Source organism: Macaca mulatta, chromosome 8, assembly GCF_049350105.2.
Source record: "Macaca mulatta isolate MMU2019108-1 chromosome 8, T2T-MMU8v2.0, whole genome shotgun sequence".
Classification (NCBI taxonomy): Eukaryota; Metazoa; Chordata; class Mammalia; order Primates; family Cercopithecidae; genus Macaca; species Macaca mulatta.
Window position 1 is genome coordinate 80,105,095 of NC_133413.1, and position 16,219 is coordinate 80,121,313.

A 16,219-nucleotide genomic window follows, 5' to 3' on the forward strand; every position below is an offset into this window, starting at 1 on the left:
TTATGATGCCCAAGGGAAGGGAGAGCCCTGTTGTGCCATTTGCCATTGTTGAAAATGTTTGTGTTGATTATGTATCTGGACTTAGCTGATTAGGAGTAGTTTAGTGAATACACAATATATTGTGAAACAGACACCTCATAATCACTTCTGAGAAGCAATTGAGCAAATGAATCAGGACTCTAACTTCTGATTCTTTTTTCCCCTCCTTCTTCTTTATAACCCAATTATAAGAAAAAATGCACTGCGGAAAAATTAGTTTTCTAATTTTGTACTTCAGAAAATTGCACCAGGGATAATTTTTAAGTATCTTAATATAATGCCACACAAAAAAATTCTGGAAAAACACAAGCTAGTCAAGTCAATGTTGCTAGAAACTGAAATAATTCTCCTTGTGATACTAGCACTCCACGTATTAGATAACTATTTATAGTCTAAATTTTAAGGCATTAGGCAAGTTTAAGTGTTTTTTTGTTTTGTTTTGTTTTTAAACAATCTCCCTTCCAGTTCAAAGAAATTCAAAAGATGCAATACTTAAAATACTGGCTTCCCACAGACACTGTCAGGGAGTTGGTAGTATTTAAAATTCCTATTTTCTCTTTCAGTTTATCAAAATTCCTTAGATGTCTGATGGAATTTTTGAAATTGTCAGATTTGTGGCAATCAATTGATTTCCAGATATCTTCTTAAAGTACTGTAACAAGTATAGCCATTTTCTGGTTCAGACGGCTGTCAAAGTACTTAGTTTTATAAAACAGTTCAGAAAACCAAAAAAAAAAAAAAAAAAAAAAGCACATAAGAAGGAGATATTGAAATGACCAAATTTTGAAAACATTTCAAAGAAAAATTGTTAATGAGCTGTTTGAGCTATATGGGCATTATAAGTGCAATTAACTAGAAGCCAATAAAAATAATCAATGGCAGAGTGCAGTCCTCTGGTACCAAAGTGCTTTTACAAAGAGATGTCTGTGAAAGCAGCAAGTGATTAAAAAAGCCACCTTTATCTATGGGAGCGCGTGCTATTTTACATGAGTAGAAACGAAAATGATTTTCATTGACTATTTCTGAAGTTCAGCCTGTGGCAAACAGTGAAGAGCTGTGTGTGGGAATAGGGAAGTTTCTGCTCTTAGCTGCGCCCCCACCCCCTCCCTGCCAGGAATGTTGGAGGCAGCCACGATCTAATCAAAGGAAGGTAGGAGTTTAGATTTCAAAATGTAGATGTCACATTTCAGTGCAAACTACTCCTACATTAACCCTTTATCAGCAAGTCAAGATGAGTCTTTTATCTCCTATGGAAGGGAAAGCCTCTTGCTGAGAAGATGGCCCTTCCGTAGATGGGCAGTAAAAAATTTTTAGGGTTTCTTTGCATCCCACTGAGGGTCCCCATCATCCCAGGGGGAGCACGAGGAGTTGTGAAAAGTAACGCGCAACTGGCCATCGGAATAATTCATTCCCTCCACCTTCTCTGTAGCACCTCCCACTTCTCTTTTTATAGCAGTCCTTTCTCTCCGAAAATCTCAGGTTACTTGACTGGGAGTTCTCAGACCTCCAGTTTCAGCCCTGCCCTCAGCCTCCATTCCGTAAGAGACACCCAGCCCCAGCAATTGGATTGGGCAGCCCGTCTTGACACACCACTGTGCTGAGTGCTTGAGGACGTGTTTCAACAGATGGTTGGGGTTAGTGTGTGTCATCACATTCGAGTGGGGATTAAGAGAAGGAAGGCTGCCTTGCTGGAGCTGTGTGGTCTTCTCCAAGTGAGAGTCGTAGGCAATAGAACTACTTTGCTTTTGGAGGAAAAGGAGGAATTCATTTTCAGCAGACACAAGAAAAGCAGTTTTTTTTTCAGGTAAAGTAAAAGACATTGAATGCTTCTCTCTCCGTCTCTCTTTTAGCATAGTTTTGAATGGAATGCTAGCACGGCACACTTGTCAAAGCCAGTTGTTGCTGTCCTATCAATGCTGCTATTGTACGGCTGACAGATGACAGTGAGCATAGCTTGATGCTTGGCTGTCTTTGTAGAACTAACACTCCTCATGCCTTGCTTTTGAAGGTGTAGCTAAGAAAATATCTTTGGGAGCCGCGTTTGTACCTTTTCACATGCCCGTTGTATACTCAAAACAGGAGCTATAACTTGCTTGTGAAGAGTAGATAAGGCTGAAAAAGGATTTATTTTAGCTTTCAAAATTAAAATTCACTTTCAAACTGTTGCATTTTACTGCTCAATTTATAAAGATTCTTTGAAGGGTCTATTACTGAGTTGCTAGCAGAGATGGAAATGCTTTCTTCACCGATTTGTGCAAGGTAGATTATGTCTGACTTATGACAGAGCAAAGGGTATTTTAAAATGCTTTTGGAGATTGACTCTAAAGTTTGGAAACTCCTTAAGAGAAGGGGCTACCCTCTGAACAGCCGCTAGGTCGGCTTTAAAACTAAAATGCTTAGAGCTGGAAGAAAAGCAGAGGAGGAAGAAGGAGGAAAATGCTCTTTAACATAGCCCTCTTGCAGCTGCAGGGAAAGCAGATGGAGGTAATTGATTTGCAGATCTGTTTGTGAAAGTTTTACAAGTCATGGAAAACTAAAGTAGCATCTCTGTAATGGATCATTAAGAGTCACTACATTTATAGGTTTTAGACCGGCTAAGTGAAGTGTTAATTAAACGTAAATAGATTTTCAGGTTTGGTTATAAACAGGCAAACAAAAAGGATTTAATTATAAACTAGTCATTGGAAATTAATAGTCATCTGGTGCCAGAGCAACATAAAATGAGTTGTCATCATATATGTGAGTAGCTGTAACGGCTCTACCAAAAGCACCCACCAAAATTGAATTGAACTATTTATAAATATAACAAGGGAGTGTATATGCTATGTTTAATTTGTGGTATTAAAAAAAAAAAGCCTTTCAATTCAGGCTCTATTTTCACAGGGATCAAAACATAAAATTTTTAATTTTCCAAATTTTCTAGCAAGATAGGTGAGCCAATGAGACTTCTGCTGCCCCAATATACTTGCCCTCCGATAGCAACGTTCATATACCTGTGGTATGCAGAGATATGGGCTCTTTCACATTTGGCAGAGAAACCCAGCATTATCCTTACCCTTTGCAGGTGAGAGATTCTATGAATAATATTGTATATAAGCTGTTCTGAAATAAGAGCTGTTTAGTAGGTTGAATAACAGGATTTACGGCTAGTGCTTTGTGATTTTAGTATTCAATTGCATAAAGATGCCTGTAAAATTATGTTTCAAGTTGCATTATACATACTTTTGCAACCATGCAGTTAATTTTTTTAAATCCTTTTTTTAAAAAAGTTAAGACTAAAACAATATTTTAATATATGATCTTTCATTTTTATTCAGAATGTTCCCCAGTTATACTCTCAAACTTCTCCTTCAATGAGAAATTATCCTCATAAATACCCAGACAGTTATTCTAACTGAGTATTATCTGATTCCCAATATTACATAACCAAAATAGAACCAAGTTCATAAGCTGAAGTCTTTTGGAATTCCAGTCATTCCATTTTGACTTTACAATGGAAATGGGGTTTAAAAAAATAAAGACAGAAAGGCAAACTAATATCTTGTGTCATATCAAGATTAGAACTACATGGATGGCATATAGCATGCATGGTGCTAACTATCAATGCCTGTTTCACTACTGCAGAGATATTTCACAAGAAAGTCAAGTTCCTCCTCACAGATCGGATTTTCCTCCCTGCGATGTGGTGTGATGGCTTCTAACAGAGGCAAAGTGCTGTTTAGCAACAGGTATCCCACCAGCATACATCCCTAATGCTGCAGACCGATCACAGGGCTACCTGGACAGGACTGTGGCAATATGGGACAATTCCCCTGAAACAACAGTTGTACACAGGATTAGGCAGGATGGAAACAAGAAAGGAAGTGTGGAGAGATAATAAATTCACACCTTGAAACGGCAGCGGTGTTTTTGTCCCCCTAACAGGATAATGTGAAGTTACTTCGTGAACTGAAAGGGCTCACTTAAAACACAGTGCCCACAGGGCAATCCCAGCTTCTTGTCAAAATCAAAATCTATTGTCCCAGGTGGTAAACATGCAGAGACACATTTATGGTGACTTCTACATACCTCAGTTTGACATTTGGTTTCTTCCTGACAGCACTTGTGCTGGTAATACACATGAAGTTCCCATCAGCATTCCACCAGCTGTGAAAGTGTTTGAGCACACGGGATATCCCTTTCAGAGAAGCAAAAAATAACGGAGGTCGAGGAGATCTGAAATGTGCACTCGGTGTACATTAAGGTGACAGATCTTAGATGTGAAAAGTGATCTGAAAGCTTGATTTGTGAAAGTGACAAAATTCATTTTTATGGTGGTGTGCAATACCAAAATACATTAGTCCAGGTATTGACTGAATCCATGGTAGGTTATGAGTGGGAACCTCCATCAGGAAACTAGAAGGGTTCTACTCTGTTTTCCTTCTAAGAAAATGTAAGTGACTTCATGCAGATTGTTGTAGCCATTTCCATCATAATAGTAGAGACAAGTGGCAAGTGGGACATTTCCTATTTCCTTCCCTAATTATGTATCCATATTGGAAGGATGAGAGGTTTGGTTCTTTTGTGTTTTATATTGAAAATTAGTTTATTCTTTAAAAATCCTAGGACCGGGCACAGTGGCTCACGCTGTAATCCCAACATTTTGGGAGGCCGAGGCTGGTGGATCACCTGAGATCAGGAATTCAAGTCCAGCCTGGCCAACATGGGGGAAACCCCATCTCTACTAAAAATGCAAAAATTAGCCAGGCATGGTGATGGGTACCTGTAATCCCAGCTACTTGGGAGTCTGAGGCAGGAGAATTGCTTGAACCCAAAAGGCGGAGGTTGCAGTGAGCCGGGATCACATCATTGCACTCTAGCCTGGGCAACAAGAATGAAACTTCAGTCTCAAAAAAAAAAAAAAAAAAATCCATAAAGCAAGATTTCTGATACTGAGCTGTATATATCACCACATAGATGAGGCCAACCAAAGGGTAAGCTCAGGACATCTGTAGCCCCCCCCCCCCCCGTGCGGTATTTTTGTGTGGAGAGCATGAAGTACATTTAAGGGGATTAAAATTTTTAAAACTGGACTCTAAATAGATGCTTACTTTTATCATTATTGACTTTGGGGAGGAGGAGGCTCATGTATGAAATTAAGTCTATGATCATGTGGTAAATTCACCTTTTATTTAGATTAGATCCATGAAAATTTTTGAGAAGAGGTATCTTATTGGAAAAATATTTCCTGAAATATATTTCCTATTTAAAACATTTTTATCTATGTTAATATCCTGAGGAGATGGGGAATTCGCCTGTTAGCCTTTTTTTTTTCCTCTCATATTTCCCTCTCCCCTATAGCCAATCTGTCATCAAATTCTGTGAGTCCTTCCTTTAAAATGTCTCCCACATGTGGCCCACAGCTACCATCCCAGTGCAGTGATCATCTCACATGTGGGTCATTGCAGCAGCCTCCTAAATGGTCCACTTACCTCCATTTCCCTCTTCTGTCTACTACTGCAGACTCAGCTTCCTAAAATGCCACTTTCATCAAAGCATTTCTAGTCTGAAAATTACCACGTGAACCCTTACTACCCACAAAATGAATTTCAGTCCTATTCTAATATTCTGGCCTTCTGTTATTTGGCCTGAACTTTCCAACCATTTCTCCCTACCAAATCCCCACAACCTCAGAAGTGTACCCTTCCTTCCAGCTAAAGCGGCCAGCACAGCATCTCCACTTGCTAGTCTTTTCTTTCAGCCCTAACCACTCTAGCTTTCTATCTTGTCTTTAAAATGAGACTTTGTCATCATGTGCACGGTTCCTTCTAAGTCTATATTCATAAGCTTGTGTGTAAAATGCCCCACTCAGTTCATCCTTATCACCTCTATATATTCATCCTTCAAAGTTTCAGCCTAAGTTCCACCTCCTTCGAGAAGCTTCCCCGATCACTACCTCTTCCTGCAATGCTTTTCTTCCCTTCATGTTGACCATTGGTTATCCATGGATTGCATTTAAAGCCATTGCTTTATTTTTTATTTTACTCTATAGTTTGCTTATTTATTCCTTGACTTCTCAGGGAGGGTGACAGCGACTGGCCCGGTCCACTTTAATGACCCACAGAAGACCCTAAAAAGTGTGCTTACTAAACTCACCAGGACATTCAAACACTCAAGGCACTTTCCCTTCTAGAGTTACCCCACTTTAGAGCCATTCACTGGCTCCACTAGCTTCCTCCCCACCCAGGACAGGAAACGAAAAAAAAAAAAAAATGAAACTCAGTGGGTTTTATTTAGGGGAACCTTAGGGAAAATGGTCGTAAGGCAGAAAGTAAAATAATTGCCCCAGATTAAGCTTGACTATTATATGAAAAATCCCCATCAAGTTCAGCTTGAACTGTAGTAGAAATTAAGTGTATTGGCTGTTGCTCTATCATAAAATCCCAAATATGGCTTTGGAGCAGGAGAGTATGGGCTCTGGGTTCAAACAGACCTGTGTTCTAATCCAGGGACCGCCTCTCTAGCTCTGTGGCCTTGGACAGGGAACTGACCCATTCTGAGATTCAGTTCCTTCCTCTGTAAAATGCAGATAGGAGTACTTATCTTGGGAACATTGTAAAGAAAACACATAAATCAGCTAGTTCAGTGCATATCCAGTATTGTGTGTTCAATAAATGGAAGTGAGAGGGGGTTGATTGGTGCATACATAGATCCAGACCTAGGATGCAGGAATAACAATCATTCAACTGTGTCAGTCATTAATCCTATGTATTCATGATGTGCCTTCCTTTAGCATTTTCTTCTGCCCCCAAAGGCAGGGGAATAAGGAAAGGAGGGAAAGAGCAAGGGAGAGAAAGTGAGAGTAAGAGAGAGAGAGAGAGAGAGAGAGAAGGAGGGAAGTGCTCTTGGCATTTAGGGATTTGGAGCAACTGAGCTAATGGCTGTGTAGGGACAGTAGTGACAGTTAAATACACATTGAGGGAGGAATGAAGCATGAAGCCCTGGGTCCTGCACCAAGGACGATAAAGAGCAGGCCCTGGGCCACGGTACTGTTGGGGAACAAAGGACCCTCTCTGTGGACCCCAGCAGGGATTTGGATTCACTAAGGGTCATGTGCTTCCCTTCTTTCCTCCTGGCTCACCAGCTAGAAAGAAATATTAATAAAAACTTGACAAAACACTATAGAGAGTCAGATCAAGCTTCCAGAAGTAATTGATAAAGCAAGATACCATTTAGACTTCACCTGCAAGCCAAATTTAACAAAAAAACTGAAAGCAATCAGTTTGAGCCCCTTACCATTCCCAAACTGTGCACCCATCATCAAACATTGAACCTTCTATTTGTGCCTTTTCCCTGGAAGGGCAGCTGACTGCAAAATTCTCTAACAAGGCACTGAGTGCCACTTAGCAAATATGTCCTTAGACATTGGATATTCAGTTCTAGCTTTCTGATCATCTGGTCTGCACCTGCTCTCCGTCAGGAAGAGGAAAGAAACTGGAACTGCCAGGGATGATGGGCAAGCCAGTATTTCTGGAGATCCCTCCCTCTCCGTAGCAAACATAACTATCAAATTTTCAAAGACAGACATTAACAATTACGTTTGACACCATCTTCAGTTGTAGCCACTAAGCTGGTCCTCCTTTGCCCTCTAAATATGTCATCCATGTACTCCTGCACAATAGTGCATTAAACTTCTTAAATTTTAATTTAATTTAATTTTTTGAGACAATGTCTTACTCTCTCATCCAGGCTGGAGGGCAATTGCAAGATCATAGCTCACTGCAGCCTCCATCTTCTGGGCTCAAGTGATCCTCCTGCCTCAGCCTCATGAGTAGCTAGGACTGTCGGCATGCACCACCATACCCAGCTATTTTTTATTTTTAATTTTTTAGAGACTGGGTCTCACTATGGTGCCCAGTCTGGTCTCAAACTCCTAGCCTCAAGTGATCCTCCCACCTCAGCCTCCCAAAGTGCTGGTATTACAGGTGTGAGCAACCATCCCGGCCCTAAGCCACTTTTAATTAAAAAAAAAAAAAAAAGCAGGTCTTCACTTTACCTTCAAAGGTAAAATTTTTCTTATGCTGTTTTGTTTTTGTTTTTGCTTACTACACAAGTGCAAACCTATAGGAAACTATGTCTACATTTTCTAAAATATGAATCTAAGGGACTTGGACATGCTACTGTTTAACTGTTGTGGGTGAGATTAATAATAAATCTCTGTGCTGAATAAATGAACAGACACACTGTGTTTCTCGATCAAAGGTTTTAATTGTAAAAGGTAGACTCTCTCAAAATCAATCTAGAAATTTGGGTCACACTAATCAAATTCTAAAATAAAGTTAGAAGGCTGGTGATGGGAGTGGAGTTTGGAACTGGCGAGAGTCCACGTGGCTCTTGTTGAATATAAACTAAAAAAGATTCTAAAGCTGGAAGGACAATCAATTCATGAGCAGGCCTAGACATTTTCGTAAAACAGTATCCTTGTAAGATGGGGATTTGTCTTATTACATATCCAATCACATTATAAAACAGTAACAACTGAATTGTCTGTTCTTAAGCAACGAACTCTGATGCAGCTTCATCTACTGTCATGTAATTTCACTCTAGCTCTTCTTTGTTTTGCTCTTTTCTTTTGTTGGCATTGACCAAATCTTCAACTGAGCTACAAACTGCTGTAGCCAGATACTACTTCTGTTGTTAGAATTAACAGAAACTCTGAACTAATTTTTTATTTTTTCCTATGGTCTTTCCAATCAGTAAATAGGATTACTAATACATGCAACTTTTTCCACTTCATAATATGCAAAGAATTTCTGAGACACGTTTGTTTTAAGAACTCAGGAAAATCTCCTTGTATTCCTTTGATGACAGAGGCTCAAAGATTATTCAATCTAAGTGTCTTCCCATTTTTCTGAACAATATTGGCACATTTAGCCCATTCTTAAAAACCAAAATGGAAATCTGAAATACAAACAGTTCTGCTTATTGTCCAGTTTTTTGGTATGGTGTTACAGGCAACATCTGCTATATTAATTTAAAGTAAAACTAAAGGTTACATAATTAAAAGATATTAGCTATACCAGAATTATGGTGGGAAAAGATTAATTGCATTCCAAAGTACATTTGTTGATAAGTTAATTTAGAAGTGTGCACCTGTAGATATTATCTTCAAACTCCTATTACAAATATGCCTTTGCATCCCAATCACCTTTCTATCATATAACATGTGTTCTGAATAGACTTCCTGCCAATTTAAAGTTTCACCCTTAACCTTCACCTGCCAATAATCAATCTTCTCCTGAATAGAATGTCCCTGTAAACAGATGTGCCTTACCGTGCATCCAGAAATTCTTGAAACCAGCTTTTAACCTTCATCTTATAAAAAGTGCATCCCAGAAAAGAGAGGCCCCCTACAAATCATGTTCTCCTTTTTTTCTTCTGAGAACTTTATGCTGGTAAAAGAAAAGAAAGTTTTCCGAATATAACAGATAAAGAAAAGCATAGGACATGTAATATTTTTTACTTGGGATGCCTAGAGGCCTTACATGTATTATCGTGATCTTTTTCATATGTGATATTTAGATTTCATAAAGGAGATTTATGATATGGACCCGATATCAAACAGATTAAATCTCTTTATTTTACTTTGACTCAATTTCCTTCTCTGTAAAATGGAGTTAATGTTTATCACAAAAGTTTGTTATAAAGATTAAATGAGATAATAAAATAAGATGCTTAACACAGAATATAGAACAGAGAAACTGCACAAACACAAAACACAAAAGCGGCATTTTTGTTCCCAGATGGCAAAAGAAAAGGCTTGAGCTGAGGCTTGGTGATAAAGTGAGTATGTCCTTTTCAAATAAAAATAGCACTTTTTAATCTAATGATCTGTATGACACAATTTGGAAATATAATGAAGGGGGCCACTTGGCAAAGAAGATAAAGAGGAAGAGGGAGGGAAAGAGGATAGAGGCAAAGAATAGAAAAAAAGGAACGGAAGAGGAGAGGAAGCATTGTGATCCTCTCTTGCCTCTGCTCTGTGCCTTGCTATAATAAGCATTTCATGTCATAGCTAAGTCAGGCCAGATTCTAGAGTGTCCTAATACATCAGGTAGAGAGGTTGGACTTGATAGCTAAACAGATGCCTAGGAAGTTCAAGCAGTAGGTTTTTAAAGAATGAGGAGAGATTAAGGAAAAACGAGAGTGACAGTGAGTGAGCAGAGTCAGAGAGAGAAAGAGAGAGGGGAATAACGAGACAATTGATCCCCAAAGTCCAAATAAATTTTGTAAAGTGTTGTCTATTCCCATTGATGCAGTGAGAATAAGGAAAGGATGAATATAAGAAACATTGTGAAGAAATAAATAACAATAATACAACTTGGTGATTAGTCAAATAGAGGACAAAAGAGAGAAAAATACTGAGGTATCAAGCCCAGGACACAGGGAAATGGTGGCTCAACCTAAAGCTACTGAAAGTGGAATTTCATTCGGCAACACCGTATGTTTCCAAAGTGACAATGGTCATTATGGAACAAACGTTTATCTGTTATCTGTAAACAGACTACACTCGATAGAACTTTATAATGCAGACATAGGTAAATATATGTGTATATCAATGTTTAATAATATACGTGCTGCCGAAGCGAGCACTCAATGTTTAATAATATAATTTAAACAGATCTTGTTTTCTGATCATTGGTGGGCATTAGACAGAATACACAACTGTGATTTTTATAAGGCATACGCTGCCTTAGATTAAAAAAAAAAAAATCTTTTCTCAGATTAAGAAAATGGTTGGCCAAGTAACAATCTAGCATTTCTATAACTTAGGGGAAGTTATGGATATTCAAGTCAAAACACTCAACTACCTCTGCATAACACCTATAATTCTCTTCTTTTGACTAAGAGACTGCTAGTGGGGAGGAATATGAAATTTAAAAAGTCTAGAGTCAAGAAGAGATGAAATATTTAAGTTGCCTATGCGCACAAACCTTCATATTCTACCTTGGAGGAGGCTGATTGACATCCTTTCACAGAATGTACCAATGATTTATTTACAAATGAAATACACATTCCCTTATTCACTACAAAGACAAATCATCCTTAATTTTATGATCTGGGAAAGGTTTCTGCATTCCCCTGCTTTTCTTTCTATCCCCTCTTGTTTTATCCTTTTTTATTTTATTTTATTTGTTTCAACCACTTCCTCTTCAAAATAAGAGAGCCATTCTCTAGTCAAGTCTTCCTACTAAATCAATGGGCAGTTTTCAGGATTAAGCATAGGTTTCTTAGAAGTAGAAGATTGTGTTTGCCATTTCAAACTCTTGCCTTATATGTGGAGGCTGCATGACTGAAAGAATACAGAGCTTGAGTCAGCAAAATCTGGAACTGAAATGTAGCCCTGTTACTGAAAATTTATAGGAATAGCATTGACCCTGGAGACTTGACAGCATTTTGGTTCCTCAAAAGAGACTTGGTTCTCATTCAAGTTTTTAATGAAGTCTTTGGCCTGTTCTATTTCACCCAACTGAGTTTTCTGAACCATATTCCCTAGTTCCCCTGGAAGAAACGCCAGCCTAAGTATCAGCACCTGTAATCTATTTCTCACTCATGGTTGCCAGACATGAGGGATTAATTGACATAAGCCAGTTTATATTTAGAAGCCATTAATGGCTAACAACTGAATTGTTGAGACATCCAGTGCAACAAACCAGAGAGAAAAGAATAATACACAAGTGCCATAGTTAGATCAATAAACATCATCTTCAGCAAGCACAAACGTTGGGCTTAGCTGCCAAACTTAAAACTAGGTCTCTTCATCTAGTACCCACTTAAATCAATGGGCCAGGGTCCTGGTATAGAGGTTAGGGACTGAAACATGAGTTGATGTTTCCAAACTTCTTAAGTTTGGATTGTCTAAGTTCAAATTTCAATTCAAGATTCTACTCCTACCTGTTACGCTTTTAGATCTTAGAGGTACAAAGACTTCTGGAATTGGAGAAATTTGGTCCTTCTAAGAAAAGAAAAATGAGTAAGTAGAGAAGTCAGAAAAAAGAATACAATGAGTCAAAACACGTTCCGTCATAGAGAGTCGCTTTACCTTTTTGACATAAAAATCAGTACAGAAAACATAGGGAAAAATAAGCTATATGAAAAACTTCATGTACAGCAATTGTTATTCTCATTAGCCATTCTCCTACAAAAATAGCTGTCTATTCATCTAACGTTCCGGTAAACTACTACAGTAGTCTCAGAAGTAAAATTACAGGTGTTCCTACAATTGCTTCTACCATTGTCATAACCCCTTTGGAAGCTTAGAATACTCCACTTAACTTCCTCATCTGCTTCAGGCAAATCATATTTCGTGTTGGGCAAATAATATTAAAATGTATATTTTATTATTTCCTTGGTAACTTTTCAAGTCTGAAAAACCAATTAAGCACACTATTAGCAATGAAATAAAATTTGCTGAAAATGACAACAGTGTTGGAGCTAGGAAAAAGAGGCAAGGTGGTACAGTGAAAGGACATTAGAAATCTGGATGCCAGAACTTGGCTACTATTAATAGTGTGATTTTGAGCAAATTAGTTAACCCTTCAGGAGCATGCCATTATCTCTTTGCCTGCATTCTGCCATTCTCTTCACCTAGATGACATTATTCTCCTTTACTGGCAAACTCTGCTCTTCCTGTTAAGACAAGCTTAAATAAATAAAGCATTCTCCTTTGTTGTTTGTTTTTTTGAGAAAGTGTCTCATTCTGTCACTCAGGCAGGGTGCAGTGGTGTGACCATGGCTCACTGCAGTGTTGACCTCCTGGGCTTCATTGATCCTCCCACCTCAGCCTCCCAAGTAGCTGGGACCTCAAGCACACACCAAGCCCGGCCAACTTTTTTCCTATTTTCTGTAGAGATGGGGTCTCCCTATGTTGCCCAACTGGTCTCAAACCCCTGGGCTAAAGCAATCCTCCTGCCTCAGCCTTCTAAAGTGCTGGGATTACAGGTATGAGCCACCGCACCCAGCCTAAGCATTCTCCTTGAAACTAAAAAGAATGGTTGGAGGAAAGAGGAAGGATTTCAATCCAGTTGTGCATCACCTCATGCATCTAAAATAAGCTCTGTACCTTATCTCTTTCTTATCTCCACTCGTCTTACCTACTGCCATTAAACTCATCTTATTTCTACACTGTTTCATCATATCATTCCACTACCCTAAAACACCTGTCTCCCAATTTTCTGCAGCATCCAGTCTAAATAAAGGACCAGCAATTAAGAACCTCCATTATCTTTTCCACGATAACCATTCCACTCCCCCTATACACTTTCTGCTCTTTCCTAAAGTGGTTCACCATGTCCTGAATTTACATCTTTACTTCTGCTACAAGGCACGTGCTCACACTGTTTTCTGGGCTAGGACTGCATCATGGTTCTGCATGTTCAAATTCCACCCATCTTTGAAAAGAAAGACTCAAGCCTCATTACCTCCATGGAACTTTCTTTTCCTAACTCTTCCAACCATCAATAATCTCTCTCTCATCTGTGCTCTCTTTCCACTTAAAATCTTGTCATATAATTTTAGCTCTTAATTATGTACAATTTTGCATTTATTCTTACTCTCATCATTTTTTTAAATTGCCTACTCTCTCTTATATTTCGAGAAACAGTAAGACAAGTTGAGTTTCAAGCCCCTGCATCTATCAAGCATAGCTTCAAGGTGGTAGAGCCAGTACATCCTAAAGGCCTTCATTACACATTCACAGTTAGAATGATCAAGGACTACTGGGATAGAACATTATATTTTAGTCATTGAGAATTTTAGGAAACTAATCAGCAGCACATTCACAACTACCCTGGGCATTCTTTTGACAATGTGGAAGGCACTATCTCGGGCACTGATTCTCTGGCTCAGATTTTTTGTTTCCATCTTCTGCCCACATCACTCTCCAGGGCTGCATTTGCGCCAGCTGGATTCCATCCAGAAACAGATTCAAATAGACAATAGGCCAACTAGAATTCCCATCTTCCTTGATTAGATGTGAAATTGTATAGCTGGGTGTCACTCACATGCCAGCCACTCAGGATTCTATGTTATCAATTAATTTCTCTTGAGAGCTGAACTGAAGAGATTGTGACAATTCTGTTTTCAAGGACCTGTAAAATTACAGCTAGAGCAGATTTTCATGGATAGTGCTAGATATATAGGCCTGTCCACTATCTGCCACATAGCATAAATTAAAACACCCTGTTAATTTCACAGTAAATCGTGTTGGGTTTTTTTTTTCTGCAGTGGGTATGGATTGGAAAATTTTTTTCTAGGAATGGCATTCTCATTTGTAGGACAATTAGCAACTGAGGTAAGAGGTTTTAAATTACTTGGAAGAAAGAAGAAATTATTGCACACTGTCAAAACTACTGAATCTTATTTGCTGTTGTTGCTTCAATAACTTAGAATTTGCAGTGGATTTTCCAGGAAAGGATATCATAGAAACACAGAATGTTGGAAGCATACCTCCAACAATCTAAGCAGAATCTAAGCAGAATATTGGAGGCATACCTCAGAGATAATCTAAGCAGAACCTCTCATTTTACATCTGAGGAAACAAGAGGACTGGGTTTGTTGGCAGACCTGCCTAAAATCACAAACCTCATTTTTTTTTTTTTTTTTTTTTTTTTTGAGATGGAGTCTCGTTCTGTCACCCAGGCTGGAGTGCAGTGGCGCGATCTCAGCTCACTGCAAGCTCCGCCGCCTCCCGGGTTCACGCTATTCTCCTGCCTCAACAAAACTCATTCTTACCAGGCAGAGTTCTAAACCCAAGCTTTATATTTTTAAAAAGTACGAGTCAGTAAATTCTACTGGGACAAAAATGAGTTCATGTGTCCACTTTACATCAGGACTCATCATCAGAGATGAGTCCAGCTCCCTTTTTAACCATGGACTTTCTTGCTGAGGACTACCGTGAGTGATCAGGCAGTGTAAATGATGACTGGGACTGGAACAAATACAAGAAAAAGCACTTTTTTTTTCAGATGTACTCCTTATGGAAAATCTGTTCTAATGGAGATCACCAAGCACTGTTGCTATGGATGATCTGTGAAAATATGCAGCTTTAACATAGAGAAACTTCCTTGTAAATGCATTTTTTAACATATGTTTAAAGAATACACTATCCACTGTTGATGATGACAATATCAACCATCACGACTTCAAAACAATTTTCACTTGCACTAAATCACTGGAACTTGTAATATTTGGGTAAGGAGAGCAGTATGTCATTTCTGTACACCAGAAAACTGAATCTGAGGGACAGCATGCCATTTGCCTGAGTCTAAACACCTGAGTGAGGTAATTAGTGTTAGAACTCATGTCTCCTGGATCCCACTTCACTGCCCAATACTTCAAATGATTTCACATATACCATATTTTGTCAATATTAGGGACACCTATTGCAATAGAACCGTTGAACTGTCCCCTTAGTCATGTCACCTTACTGGGAAATAAACATTTGAATACCTCCTCAGGTACTGAAACATTCCCAAGAGAAGTCTATGAGCAATATTCTTCATAGCTTAATGAATTACATGACTGTATATACAATTATGCATCTATATAATTTCCATTTGAAACTGATTTATTTGTAAAAGAAGTAGCAGTAGTCATTATTGTATTATAAATGTATTTCCTAGTCATAACTTCCATTTTTTATTTTGTACTATAAGGAATAACAATTTAACAACTCAAAATAAAAGGATTAATTTAGAATATCCTAAGTATGGTTTTGACTCTTTAAAAAAGTTTTGTTTTTCAGAGATGTTCTAGATTTTCTTTTTGATGTCGTAAATATCTCAAAAAAGCCATTATGATTTCCAGAGCAATGAAAGAAATAAGTCATAGGAAAAAGAGCATTTTCGTTCATATTTTTAGGTTATTGGTCATATTTCAATCCACTGGAAAATGTGATTGCAAATCTGGTTAGAATTATAAAAATATCAGGCTTACCAGTATTACAACTTCTTATGAAAGTGTGAATTCTGTTGAGAATGTGAAGATAAAGTGGCAGAATAATTATCTTTTTTTATAGCTAAACTTTATGATAGTGAATGCTGTTGAAAAAGGGATTCTATGAAAGTTATTTTTTGATCTGTAAGAATATTTTGTTCATACTGTTTTCCTTTTCTTAAATTTCCAACTTTTATTTTAAGTT

At 38.2% G+C, this 16,219-nt stretch overlaps 1 protein-coding gene across 3 annotated transcripts in view; it reads left to right on the plus strand.

Moving 5' to 3' along the window:
* The first annotated feature begins 1,516 nt into the window (after positions 1–1,516).
* Positions 1,517–16,219, plus strand: part of SULF1 (sulfatase 1) — a 193,755-nt gene continuing 179,052 nt past the window's right edge. For all 3 annotated transcript variants that reach the window (XM_015145538.3, XM_077943760.1, XM_077943758.1), the window contains exon 1: positions 1,517–1,843. The gene's annotated coding sequence lies outside the window, so the exon portion shown is untranslated. The remainder of the gene's footprint in view (positions 1,844–16,219) is intronic.